The sequence below is a fragment of the Ictidomys tridecemlineatus genome, chromosome 6 (assembly GCF_052094955.1).
Source record: "Ictidomys tridecemlineatus isolate mIctTri1 chromosome 6, mIctTri1.hap1, whole genome shotgun sequence".
Classification (NCBI taxonomy): domain Eukaryota; kingdom Metazoa; phylum Chordata; class Mammalia; order Rodentia; family Sciuridae; genus Ictidomys; species Ictidomys tridecemlineatus.
Window position 1 is genome coordinate 30,934,670 of NC_135482.1, and position 13,879 is coordinate 30,948,548.

The 13,879-nt window shown below is 32.1% G+C and overlaps 1 protein-coding gene across 8 annotated transcripts in view; it reads left to right on the plus strand.

Annotated features, from left to right (window-relative positions):
* The window catches only part of Mgat4c (MGAT4 family member C), a 786,744-nt gene that overhangs the window by 26,041 nt on the left and 746,824 nt on the right, over positions 1-13,879 (plus strand). For 3 of the 8 annotated variants that reach the window (XM_078053048.1, XM_078053046.1, XM_078053047.1), the window contains exon 2: positions 7,973-8,070. The exons of the other annotated variants lie outside the window; for them this stretch is intronic. The gene's annotated coding sequence lies outside the window, so the exon portion shown is untranslated. The remainder of the gene's footprint in view (positions 1-7,972; positions 8,071-13,879) is intronic. 8 annotated transcript variants of the gene reach the window in all.

Sequence of the window (13,879 nt, forward strand, 5' to 3'; positions counted from 1 at the left end):
CACAGTGGTCTTCCACATTTGCTTTTCTCGTCCACATTTCTAACCTTCCCAAACTCTGAAACCTTAAAACTGAGCCCTGTGGAACTCAGTCTATTTCCCCAGTAAATGTCACATGTTGTTAACCTTTGTTTGCCATTCACCTGCCTCTTTCATCTTACTGAAACCTTGCTCTCTCCTAGGGACACTACTTCTCTTACAGCTTTTTTAAGTGGTGATTCTTTTTGTTCCAACATTTCAATTACTAAGGAGGTGACATGGTTAAATGAGGAGCACTATCTTTTATATTCTCCATTGCTGTTTCCTAACATTGTATCCTCCTTTCCCAAAACAACCTCTTCCCCAACTCTAAATCCAGTGTCTGCTGACTATCCATTTATGTCCCAGAAACCCATGTCCTTGGTCAGCATTTTGAATTCTTGTGAATTTTATGCATTCTTGTCAGCACTACTTCCATCAAGATTCTCATTAATTTCACTATCCATTAAAAGACTTTTCAACAAACAAACAAACAAACAAAAATAGACACAGGGCTGAAATAGTTAAAAAGGTAAAAGCAAATTTTAATTGGAACACAATTGGGCTCTATCTGAATAGACATGGAAACTTATAGCCAAGAAACAAACTATTGTTTCTGGTAGATGAGAAAGAGAAGATATCAAAGGTAGGAAGAGTCTGGTTAAGCAGACATAATGCATTTCTTGCTGAACACAGCCAACATGATTATATATCATCTGGAGTATGGTTGGGCTTAGAAATTTAATCAGTTATTAAGGGTGATCAGATATTGAGGATGGAGACTCTGGATGAAACTGACCTAACATGATTTTTTTTTTTGGTGAAATTAGACTATGCAAAGATGAACACAGAAGTACAAATGTTAAGTCAAGAAAATTGTTCAGAGGAGTCTGAATAAAGTTGGTCAAAGAGAGGAGTCTTTGTCAGGTTCTTTCCAATACCTTTCCCTCTCAGTTCTAGTTGCTCTTCTCTGATGATAACATATTCCTATAAGTATTTCTGACAATAATTTCCATGGCTAAAATTGATAGTAATTATTATAAATAACTACAGTCTTCCCTTTGTTTCAGTTTTATATATTTCATAGTCTGACTACAGATTCCTCTTTTCTTGTTTACTTCCTCTGATATTCATCTCTCAGGAAATCTTCTGTACCACCAGAACCCATAGTTCATTGATCCTAGTATCTCATTGCCAATTCTTCTATCATCTAGAGTACAATAGTAAAAACAGAACCCACTTTAGTATTTAGAATAGGTGGAATCTAAAGCAGGGTATTTGTTTTAAAATGATAAAGACTGCAAACAGGATATCTCAAATCAATCCTGAGATTACCAACAGTAGGATCACTACCAGATGGAAGGGACCAAAGAATGAGACTTACACTGCTAGAAATCAGGATACTGAAGCACACAGTATAAGCTGTTACATACTGAGTCTGTGTAGTGAGAATTGTCACCATAGATGTAAACTAGCACTATCATATGCCATATGAGGCTCAGGAATAAACAAGACACCGTACTTTATTCCTTTATCAGTGAACCATGCCATAACACAGATGACATGAGAGTCTTAAGTATAACCATCCAGAGATAAGTGGTAGGAAGGGCAGAGAAGGCAATGGTTGTATCTGAGGGCATCGGCAGGCTGGACCAAAGAGACCACATATTTTGCCATTAAGAATCCATTCTCTACTTTCGGCCCATGTTGAGCACAACTTCATGCATAATTCAGTGTCTCTGCCTAACATGAATCAACTACGCATTGCACAAACAAATGTGCTTACATTCCATCCTGAATTCACAGGCACAAAATCTAACTGGTCAAAGTATTTATTTCTGGTCATTATCTACAGGCAATATGCAGACCTGCCCATTAGGTTCAAGTGTAATTCTTAACTATCTGATGACTTACAATATAAACAAATGTAAACACTCTCAACAATACACATAAAAACAGAGAAGAGAAAATTTAAAAAGAAATAACTGACAATAAAGTATACACCTTAGGGGAAAAAAAATTAAAGGCCATAGGAAAGATCACATAGAAAAAAATAGTCGTTTCACTATTAAGTTGCTTCTGAAAAAAATATTTTCTTATGATTATAATTAATGGTTTATTAAAAAAACTAATATAATGATAACTTAAAGAAGAATGCTGTAAAATAGACAGCAATTTAACTTAGACCTCTGTATAGAAATGATGCATTTTAGAGAATATTCCTTTCAGGACTGACATTTAAAGTACTGTTTAAAACAGGCAAATTTTTGTTATTGGTCAAAAAATGGAAATAATATGGAAATAATGAGAAATTAGAAAGTTGATTTTGGACAAACAGTTTCAGAGGTTCAGTCCATTGGTTGACTATCTCCATTGCTCTGGACCCAAGATGATTCAGGACATCAGAGTGGAAGGGCATGGCTGAGGAAAGGTGTTCAGATCATGATGGCCAGAAAGAGAGAAAAAAAAGCAAAGAGCCAGGGGCAAAATGTCATCCCCAAAACGTATGGGCCCCATGACCCACTTCCTCCAGCCATGTCTATCTGCCTACAGTTATCATCCAGGAATCCATTCAAATTATTAACCCATCAATGCATTAATTCAATGATTGGGTTACATCTCTCATACAGGAGTCCATTAACCTCCAAACATTCCTGCATTGCCAGAAGAGCTTGTGGTGGACATCTCATATTTAAATCATAATACAGGGTGAGGTTTCATTACTTGAAGTCTGAAGAGCCCTTTACATTGCCCAAACAGAAAACGTTTAGACAAGGACAGAATGCTAAGGAATCAAAGACAGATGCAAACAGAAGCAGATAGGACAAGCAGTTACAAGAGCTGCAGTATTCATGGATGTAATGTTTATACAGAAATACTAAAGAGAACAAAACAAATGCATCCAGAATACTTAGTTATTTATAAAAGTATCTGTTGCATCTGGGAATGATTGACATAGTATAGTTATATGGTACTTATGGACGTCAGTGGTCTTGAAATAAGAGTTCAATGAAATGTGAGGAAGTTAAAAGAGCAAGAAACTTAAGAAAACTAGGAGAAAACAGAGAAAAACAAAAATTGAATAATAACTTTAGAGATTTGGGTATCAGGAAGACAGTTGTTTTATTCAGTTATTTATTGATTTCATTATGGGGAGCATTTGAGAGTATTCATGCTTATGGGAAGAAGCCAACAATTGAGAAGGAGAAAATAATATAGAAAATACCAGCACAGATTATATGAATAATGGAGAAAGGAAAGCAGTAGTTTGAATGGCTGTTATTTTTTTATTCCTGCTGCACTTAAATCCCTTTGTATGGGAAGAAGGAAATTAGATAATGTTACTACTTCAGGATTAGTACTGGTCAAGCAGAGCCATCCTTACTCCTGAATGTGGTCAGAACATCTTACCCTTTTCATTTTTCTTTCTTTCTATTTATTTATTTATTTATTTATTTATTTATTTATTTATTTATTTATTTATTTATTTATTTAGTAAGTATCAGGGATTGAACCCAGGGGCACACTTACTGACTGAGCCAAATCCCCAGTCCTTTTTATTTATTTTATTTTATTTTTTTTTACTTTGAGACAGGGTCTCAGTCAGTTGTTCAGGGCCTTGTGAACTTGCTGAGGCTGGCCTCAAACTTGCAATCTTCCTGCCTCAGCCTCCCAAGCCTCAGTGATTAAAGGAGTGCACCACTGTGCTAAACTCATTTTATCATTTTTTTCCCCAAATTTGATTTGTTTCTTATTTATTTTTAAAAATGGTACTCACATTGTGTGTGCTTACTGTGTACAACATAATGTTTTGGAGTATATATATATATAAATTGGGTAATGATTAATTCTAGCTAATTAACATATACTTCCCATGCTCATAATTTTTGTGATCAGAACACTACATCCATTGTCAGCATTTTTAAAGAATACAATACATGATAGAGTCACCCTGTACATTGAAGCTATTGAATTTATTTCTCCTATTTAACTGAAATTTTGTATCTTTTGATGAACATCCCTCCATCCTCTAGCTCCTGTAATCCTACTCTAAACTCTACTTTTACAAGATTAATTTTTATAGTGCCCGTTTAATAAGATCATGTGGTGGTTGTCTTTCTGTACTTGACTTGTTTTGGTTAACATGTGTTTCAGCTTCATCCTTGTCTCAAATGACAGGATTTCCTTCTTTAGAATAACAATCTTGCTTTGCTGAGTACCGGGAAGGCATGTTCTCTATTATGTCTCTTGGTACCAATAATACCAGCTCTGGCACTTAGCGAGTACTCAATAAACATTCGTGAAGAAAGGAGAAAGAGAAAAGAACATGATTAAAATGCAAGAAAGACAAGCACCTAGACATTTTCAGTGGTAATTTCGTGTGATTGGGAGCACATCAAGTGTGCAGGTATTATATATTATGCATATTATTATACAGATATAATAAACAACCTACAATAAACAAACATATCAAAGAAGTTACAGAAGGACTTAAAGTTCAAGTTACAGAGATTTCTTCCTGTGTCAAAATTATTGTATGAATGACCCAACACCAAGTAAACTTGAACATTTTTTTTCATGATCAGGATCTGCAAAGAATATTTGAGCCAACATAAATTTTTTAAAAGGTTGCTTGCAAAGCTGTATTTCCCTGCTCTTAACAATCATAAATCTCACATCATTCTGTTTCTAATTTTCCATATGGCAGTGAATGATTCCGCTTTCAAACCTACTTCTGAAGGGCTTTGGAGGTATTTATGTAAAAATCTCTATCAAACAGCAGGATTTAAAATCTACTAAGCTGGGAACAACTGTGCCATTCTGTATAGCCAAAAAATTTAAAGCAATGTAGGCACCAAAAGTTTCTAGATATATGCAGTAATTCCTGTGGAAAAGTTTGTAGGAAAATAGAAGGACAACAGTGGCTTATAGCAAGTATAATTGAAAATAATCAAGATGACTCAGACATATTTATTAACTTTCCTTCTTTCCATCCCCCTCTTTTCATGTTGGTCTCTTTCTCTATCTCTGTCACATCTAATATTTGTCCTTACCACTCACACCACAAATTCCATTTTGAAATTCACAAATTCAAGCCCAGAAGAAGAAAAACTCAACAATAGTACACAGATTATTTTTTCTTCACCTTTTCTTAATTATAACATAAGGCAAATAAGTTATTTCTCTCTTGTCATTGAGAAGCAGAAGAGTATTATAAGTAGAAAATAATAAATGTAGAGTTTCAAATAGAAGATTTTTTGTTTTATATTAAAAGAAAAGATTATTAACAAATGATTTATACATTTTGAAAACTAATTAATATATTACATGATATTTACCATAAAAATAATAATAGTAAATGAGATTTTAAATTGAGCATTATACGTATAACAAAATAGTAAACATTTTCTATCATTCCTATGAAGTAATTATTAAATCAAATACATTCTTGAAGCAAGTATTCACAAAAGCATAGGGTACAACCATTTGATTTTTATAGGCTTTTGTATTGTCCAAACATAGCTAAAAACAACAATGAAATTTTAGATACATGATGTCATATTTTATTCTAAAAAAACCAAAGAGAATATTTGAATTCTGTTTGTACTCAATTTTTCCCAACCTTGTGGCTTTAAAACAGTGAAAGGAGAGCTTGCAGTTTTCTTAGAAAATACTTTAAAGCATATTTTGAAGAATTTCACAGAGAATATGATTCTTTTTTCTGCTCCTTAGTATTTAATTTTTTTCTACAATAATTTTCTTTTAAAAATAAGTATTTTAAAGGAGAGTAAAATGATTTACCAGTAGTAATGTATTCTGGATATTAACTATACACTAAACATTAACATTACATAAACTTCTCCTTTCTAGAATATAGATTTTAACTGAAGCATGAAATACGTAGTGGAAAGAAAATGACTTAATCACTTTAAATAAAGTAAAATATTTTAAAAACTAATTTTATTAAAATTCATAATAAAAATGAATAAAGAACCTAGTTCCTAGCTTATTTGTTGAAGAAAATTAAGACAGATTAAAAAGTGTCAATTACTAAGTAAAATATAATTAAGAACATTCATACTGCTGCCACATTGAAACAATTAAATGGAAGTGTTTTGATGTCTTGATATACTATGGTTCCATAACATTTATTATAATTTCGACTCTATATTAATAGGAAATCATTAATTTTAGAAATTTACTTATCATTTTATTTTGAACAATATTTACCTAACTTGAACAATATTAACATAATTTCCAATATATGAAAAAATGTTCAACATCTCTAGCAATTAGAGAAATGAAAATCAAAACCACTCTAGATTTTATCTTATTCCAGTCAGAATGTCCATTATCAAGAATATAAGCAACAATAAATAATGTAGAGGATGGGATGGGAAGAAAGGTACACTTATACATTGCTGGTGGCACTACAAATTGGTGCAACCACTATGGAAAGTAGTATGAAGATTCTTAGAAAACTATAGATCATGTGGTGCTCAAATGGCACCACCATTTGACATAGATATCCCACTCCTTGGTTTATACCCAAAGGAATTAAAATTGGCATACTAAATGACACAGCCACATCAATTAGAACAGCAGCTCAATTCAGAATATCCAAACTATGGAGCCAACCTAGATGTCCTTCAACTGATGAATGGATAAAGACATTGTGAGATATATATATATTATTGACTATTACACTACCTTAAAGAAGAATGAATTATGGCATTTACAGATAAATGAATGGAGTTGGAAAATATTATGTTAAGAAAAATAAGCCAATCCCCCCAAACCAAAAGCCAAATATTTTCTCTGATATGTGGGTGTTAATTCACAATGGGGGGTGCTGCTAGGGGAAAATAAAGAATAAAGTTACCTTGGATTAGGCAGAGGTAAGTGAAGTGAGGAAAGAGGGTATTGGAGTAGGAAGGAAAGTAGAATGAATCAGAAATTGTTACTCTATGAACATATATCACAACCAGTGTGATGCTACATCATGTCACAACCAGAATGAGAAGTTATACTCCATTTATGTATGATGTATCAAAATGCATTGTACTGCCATGTAAACTAATTAGAACAAATTTTAAAAATTAAAAAATAAAAAGGCAATACACTCCATATCTGTTGTTTTTTCTTTGACATATTCTATTTTAGTATCTTTTAATTTGAGGGATAATTTTTTATCTATAGCTAAACTTGCTATAGAAATTCTGAATTTAAAGTAAAATAAAAGAAATCATGGAAATTTGAAAATTATTATGTTTCTCAAACATATTAATTGATATTACAATTGATATTTAAAAGGACTGCATTGTGCTTTCTAAGTCATTCCAATAACAGTATACTTATAACACTGTATAACTGAAGAATGCATGCTTTATTCAAAATAAATACTTGTTAGAAGTAGGTACTATTTAAAAAATACATCTTTCCTCTGTATTTATTGTTTTAATAATTATTGATTATTGGAGATCTTAATTAATGAGATCTCAATGAAAGTTTATAAATTTTGGTGATCAATTCAAAGTTATGTATTCTATAAGAATTACGAATATAGTACTCAGGTTACAATAAACACTACTTTATTTTTTTCTTTAATTGATCTCATTTTCCACTGTGCCCTGAAACTCACCACACCAGAAGAAACTACTGCTCTCGTTGTTGGTTGTTGATTGTACCCTCCATGGTCTAGAGGCCTTATGCTATTCTGCTATTTGTTGTTGACATAAGAATCTTGGTCAACACTTACTAGCATAAATTTCTATATGAACGTTTCTCTAAGTACCAGGTGCAGACTCCATTCAGATGTTTTTGGCCCTCTGTAATGTGCTACTAAGGACCTCCAAAGTCTATATCTCGCTTATTCCAAGCTCACAGTTTATGCTACCAACCTGGGTTTTTCTCCATCTCTTAGACAGATTCTCTCCCTCTGTATTTTTCTTTTCAGAGATGGATCTATCTCTTTATGTCTTCCCCAGCACACTCCAGAAAATGCCCTGAGTGGTTGTGGACTTCTGGAAGTCATAGCTGAGAAAGGCATGTTTGGTAAGGAGATAAGCTTTCTGTCTAGTCACAAACCTCTGCTTGAGCAAGGAAGCAGAAATGTTACTAAGTGCTTCAATGGGAGAAAAAGGAGTCAAAGCTGCAGGGAGAATAAAAAAGCATCTCTCAAATTCTTACAAGTAGGTCAAAAAAATGAGCACAGTACCACCTAAATGTTCAGAGGAAATAAAGCTTTTTATTATGTATAATTTAAGTGATTTTTTTTCCTCTCAAGCCTGAGACTTTCCCTCAGCTTTCATATTCACCCTGCTGTGGTTTAAGATTTAAAAATACAATAAAATAAACAAATAATAACATCTAATGAAGTGCCATAGTTTAAGAGAAATCTTTCTTGTAAATGCTCAAATATATATTTTTTAGAATCTGTTTTGTTTTTCTTTAATGATGTTTCTGTATATCAAGGAGCCCTTAGATGCATATGATATACCGAATATTTTGAGTGGGCTTCTCTGTTCTTGGGTCTTAATCATTTTCCTCAAATATAAAACTCCAAAATGCAGAGATCTCTTGGTCCAAACTCCAGCCCTTGACCCTCTAAGCACCTACTTGTCCCCTTAACAGAGCATACAGTATCTTACCTATCATTACTATGCTATGTTTAGGGGTATTGGAAGAATCTCCTCAGTCTTATCTTCCTGGCAACTTTCCAGAAATTTCCCAATGGTTCAGTTCTGCTGTTACCTACAAAATGTGGGCATTGATTATACAGTGAAGTTTTCTTAGATTATATTTTCTCAACATGGACTAAACATTAAAAACTCTCTCTCTCTCTCTCTCTCTCTCTCTCTCTCTCTCTCTCTCTCTCTCTGTGTGTGTGTGTGTGTGTGTGTGTGTGTGTGTGTGTGTGTATGTGTGTGTGTATATATGTTTGTGTGATTTACCCAAGAATATATACTGGGTAAATATATTGAAATATATTGGGTAAAAAAAATTTTACCCAATATATTGAGAGAGAGAGATAGAGATAGAGATAGAGATGAGAGAGAGAGAGAGATTGATTGATTTACCCAAGATTAAATTTAATAAGTCTGTAATGGGGATTTGGTATTGGCAAAGTCTTGGACTTGCCACTTTCTTGTTTTCTGTGGCTTAGATCTCCCTGCATCATGTGCAACTTTAAGTCAGCATTAATGGTGTCAGTGGTATATATTCAAAATTAAGGGAAAATTATATGATTTCATCTACAAAATTGGCTCTTCATATGTGAATGGAAGCTAGTATATCATATTGCTCTGCATCTTTTGTAAAGTCTGAATTTTAAGATTATTGCTTTAGTGTGCAGAGCAATACTTTTCATAAAAAAGCAAAACCAAAAAATAAAACTATCCACTGAAATTTAAATAGAGTCAATGGCTTTTTTTCTTCTAAATAGCAGTGACTCTATTTCATTTCCATAGGTTGAGATTCTTATAGTGTGTCTTAGACTATCAAGGAACATAATTATTGGAACAAATGGAATTCATCAAGGTAATAGGCTCCAAATGCAAATCTGATAATCTTATCTCTCTACAGAAATATTCAGTAACTGTCCTTACATGCACTTACATATTCTAGTAGTCAGAATTTCCAGCTGTATCATCAGTTAGACCTAGTTTGAATTCTAACTCAACCATTTATTGATTCATTAGTTCATAGTAGCTATTTAATGACTGTGCATTGGTTTTACTGTCTTCTGGAAAAACTCACCTTATTTCCTGTAACACCACTCAACTATGTTTATCACATGTGGTTGCAAGAGTTACTCAACTATATGCTCCAAAAACAAATGATGGCGCAGAATGATGACTGCTTTGTGTACTTCAGAGGCAGACAATTTCTGATCAAATCCAAGCCTTGCCATGTACACCTGTGTGAATGTTGTATGATAAATGAGATTCCTATTTTTCATCATATCATATAGTCACATACATGCACATTATACTTACTTCAAAATCTATAGGTTCATTTATTCAGAGACTTCAAAATTCAGAAAGTACTATAAGTTTTCACTACTGTTATAATGATATTCATGCTTATCATTAAACTGCACACAAATATATTGTTAGAACTAGTACAAATCCATCAACACATATCTTTATTGTTATAGGAATGAATTCCATTCTTCTAGACATGGAGAATCAAGCCAAGACTTTATCATGTTGAGGGATGAGACATTTGTATTTTCTCTGGACTCAGTTTTTACAATGTTCAATTGGAGTTAGTCATCCTGTAATCATGAAGGTTTATGTAATGAAAATTCCTGAGAGACTGAAGATTCAGAGTAAGAAGTTGAGACTTTAAATATTATTTACGTGTATTAAGCCTACACATTAACCTATTCTTTAAGACAACCCCTGTGCAAAAAAAATGTTTTTTTTATGTTAGCTGATACATTTTCTACTTACCAAAGTAAATGCAGATTGAGATTTCTGTTCTTGTGTGATCAAAGAGTCTTAAGAATTACGTGTTCTAACTGTAGTCTTGTGAAGATTGAAGGAGATAATCTATAGCTTTCAGTATAGATTGTTAGTTAATTCTGAGTATATTTCAACTATCATTTGTAGCAATAGTTGTTGGATATTAGCAAGAGGTGTGATGAATACCTGAAATCTAAATCAGTTGGCATTTTTAAATCATGAGAAATTTCTTCCTCAGTATTGTTTTTATAATGAGTCTTTCCTGCTTTTAGTTTACTCTTTTTATTATTTTAAAGGAAATTACTTGGTCATGAATGCAATTCTAGCCAACTACACATTTTCAAGTAATTGAAAATATCGTCTTTACACTATCCAAGAAGAAGCCTTGTTTTCTCAATACAAAGGGTGAATTTTATGATCTGGCAAGAAAATCTGAGAAACTTATTTCCTTTCAAAAATCCTTTCCAAGTCATAGTTGCTTTGCATATTGATTTGAGATTTCTTTCAAAAGTTAGAAGAGAATTTTCTACATAATGATGTCATAGAAAAACATCTGTACTATAATAAGTTTTTCACTAGACAGATTTTTAAAAAGAATCATCTATCAGAACTACCTATGAGAAACAATATTGTTTGATTCTGACTTTCATTACCTATGTGAAAAAAGTCATAGGATGTAATTCTGTTACTCTCTAAATAGAAGCATCTTGGTTTTAAGCAACAGAAATCAACTCTATGCAGCTAAAGGGAAACAAAAGGAACTATAGAAAGAATCAAGATAACTCATAGATCAAAAGAAAAAGAACGCTCTGTCAAAGGATAAAATGCATAGAAATGTGCAGGTCTAAGAAGGAAATTGATACATGCTACTACTATTGGAATATTTTAGCTACTCCAACTTTTTCTTCTTTATCAATGATTAAAGTTCAAATTTGTGGAAAGAGAATCAGAATGATCTCAATGAAAAGGGATATTTCCAAAAGATATGTTTTATGGAAATTAAATACACAATAAATAACAAATAAAGTAAAAACAGGTAAGAAATGTATGCTGACCAAAAATACATAACTCATCTAATTCTAGTCTAAACTCATTATCCAGAAACCCAAATCTTCCATTTTCATGACCCCCAGAAGGTAAAATAAAATAAAATAAAATAAAATGTGCAATCCTAAACATCCTGATAAAGGTTATGTTGTTAACACAGTTGTGTATTAACATCTAAGGGTGATGTCTGTTGGATTTGGGGGGATCAAAGGAGGTTTCAAGGAGGAAGCAGTGTCCAAAGTTGATGATAAACTTCTGTGACTTTGTCTTACTATAGGAAATAAGGGAGTCATCAAAAAGATGTGGGGCATATGATAGAACGATTTCCTTTGAAAAAAGCACATAATTTAGTGAGTCTGATATTTATAATTGAGGGGAATGATTCTAAGGATTACTAAAAGGCGACTTAGTTCAATGCAACAAATATTTATTTGAAACTTCTCTGTGCATAATATTATAGGTATAATAAAAAGTTAACAGAGAAAAATCTCCTGTGCAAAATGCTTACTAGTTATGGAGATAAGACAAGGAACAAGCCAAGCAATATGTAAACAGGATTAATGTAACTAATCACGAGAACTAGTGTTCTAAACATTCACAGATGGAAAGAGGAGAGCAATGGAGCTGAAATGAGAAGATAATCTTTAAACATGTACCAGGTCAAGACAGATTTTCATCCTTCTTAGTTTTATTTGAGATAGATTATTTTTAAGATAATGCATGCAATTCCATTAAAGAATAAAAATTTTAGCAGAGATTTGAAGGTAAGATTAAACTAGTGTATTTCATGAAAAAGGAAGGCCAGGACCAATTGTAGGAGATCGCTATAATCATACCAACCTATTTGGGTCCAAGATATCTTTTGCCTCATTCTTACTTTTATCTGAAAGAAAAGAAAAAGTTATGCTGACATCATTGGTTCATATCTGTTTGTTTTTCAAAGCTCAATCAATTACTAATCCTTTTGTTAAAAGTCTTTCTTTATAGTATTCTACATATAATAACAAGCCACTTCTTTCACTATATTCTCATAGATCTTGATTTATAAACTTTCATAATGGTTATCACATTACATTTTCATCAGATATTTACCTGCTGCTTTCCTGAGTATTTAAACTTTGAGAATACTCTTTTATTCATTTTTATTCCCTTAACATGTAACATGTGATGGCCAGCCATGTGGCATATGTAATGTCGAGTGATTATATATATTTATGGGCTGCAAGGAAGGTCATAGTGCTATATAGACAGAAAAAGGAAGGGAGCAAAATTGTGTCACAGGCTAATGATCTTTGCTTAATGATACAAGAGGTTAAAAAAAATAGAATTTAAGTTAATTTATTTAGGGTGTTAATCACTGGTAATTTCATAATGTGCTCTAAATCAAAAGAGAAAAGAGGGAAATTTGGATGACCACAAATAATCTATGCTTTTTTCAAATAATGTAAGATATCATGATATGCATTATAATTTTTTTGCATTAGCTGATAACTTAATTGTTAACATGTTGAAATAATAATGTTTCATTTAACACTGTAATAATAAAAGTTTATTATATTTGGCATGACCTATTTCACTTTTTATTGAATATTAGACATTGTTCTCACTAAAGTATAAAAATTAAGTAAATAAGTTTTATATTTAATGCTCCATAAGCCAAAAAAATTGTGTTTTGTGTGGTAAATCTAACCTATGTATAATATTTGCACATTGTGAAATGGAATTTAATTTTTCCTTAAGATTGGGACTTAATTGCTAAAAGCATTTATCTAATTTTCTTTTATGAACTTACCAAATAGTTTTGTATACACTATAAGTGTATAATAGTTTCTATATATTTTATTTTTTGAATGTTTTCATTCAATTTAGAAGTTAAGAGAAAAATGCACAGGAATGAAGAATAGATATTTTAGTGTCAGAGCAAGGGAATATTGCTGTTCATTATCTTGGAATCAATATAATGCATTCATTTTCCAGCAAATAGAGGCAGACATTTATGATAGCTTAGTTTTCTCATATTGAAATGATAAATAGTGCATGAAATAGCTATATAATTTAGCCACAATATTTATAGAGTTATTCCTGGCAGTTAATGCTGTCTTCCATTTAATCAAACTGTATAAAAAAAGAATGGTATAAAGAAAAGAAGTTCCTTAGAAGTTAACAAATGTTTTTTCTTCCAAACTTATAAAATGCATTGATCATAAGGCCCAGATTTGTCTAATTGTAAAACGTAACCATTGTTTCCTCATCTCAATCCAAGGCTTCCTATAATCCTTTCACTATCTCTTTAGTGTGATGTGAATTAAAACTTTGCCAGAACAAATTTGATATTTTACAATTTTTAA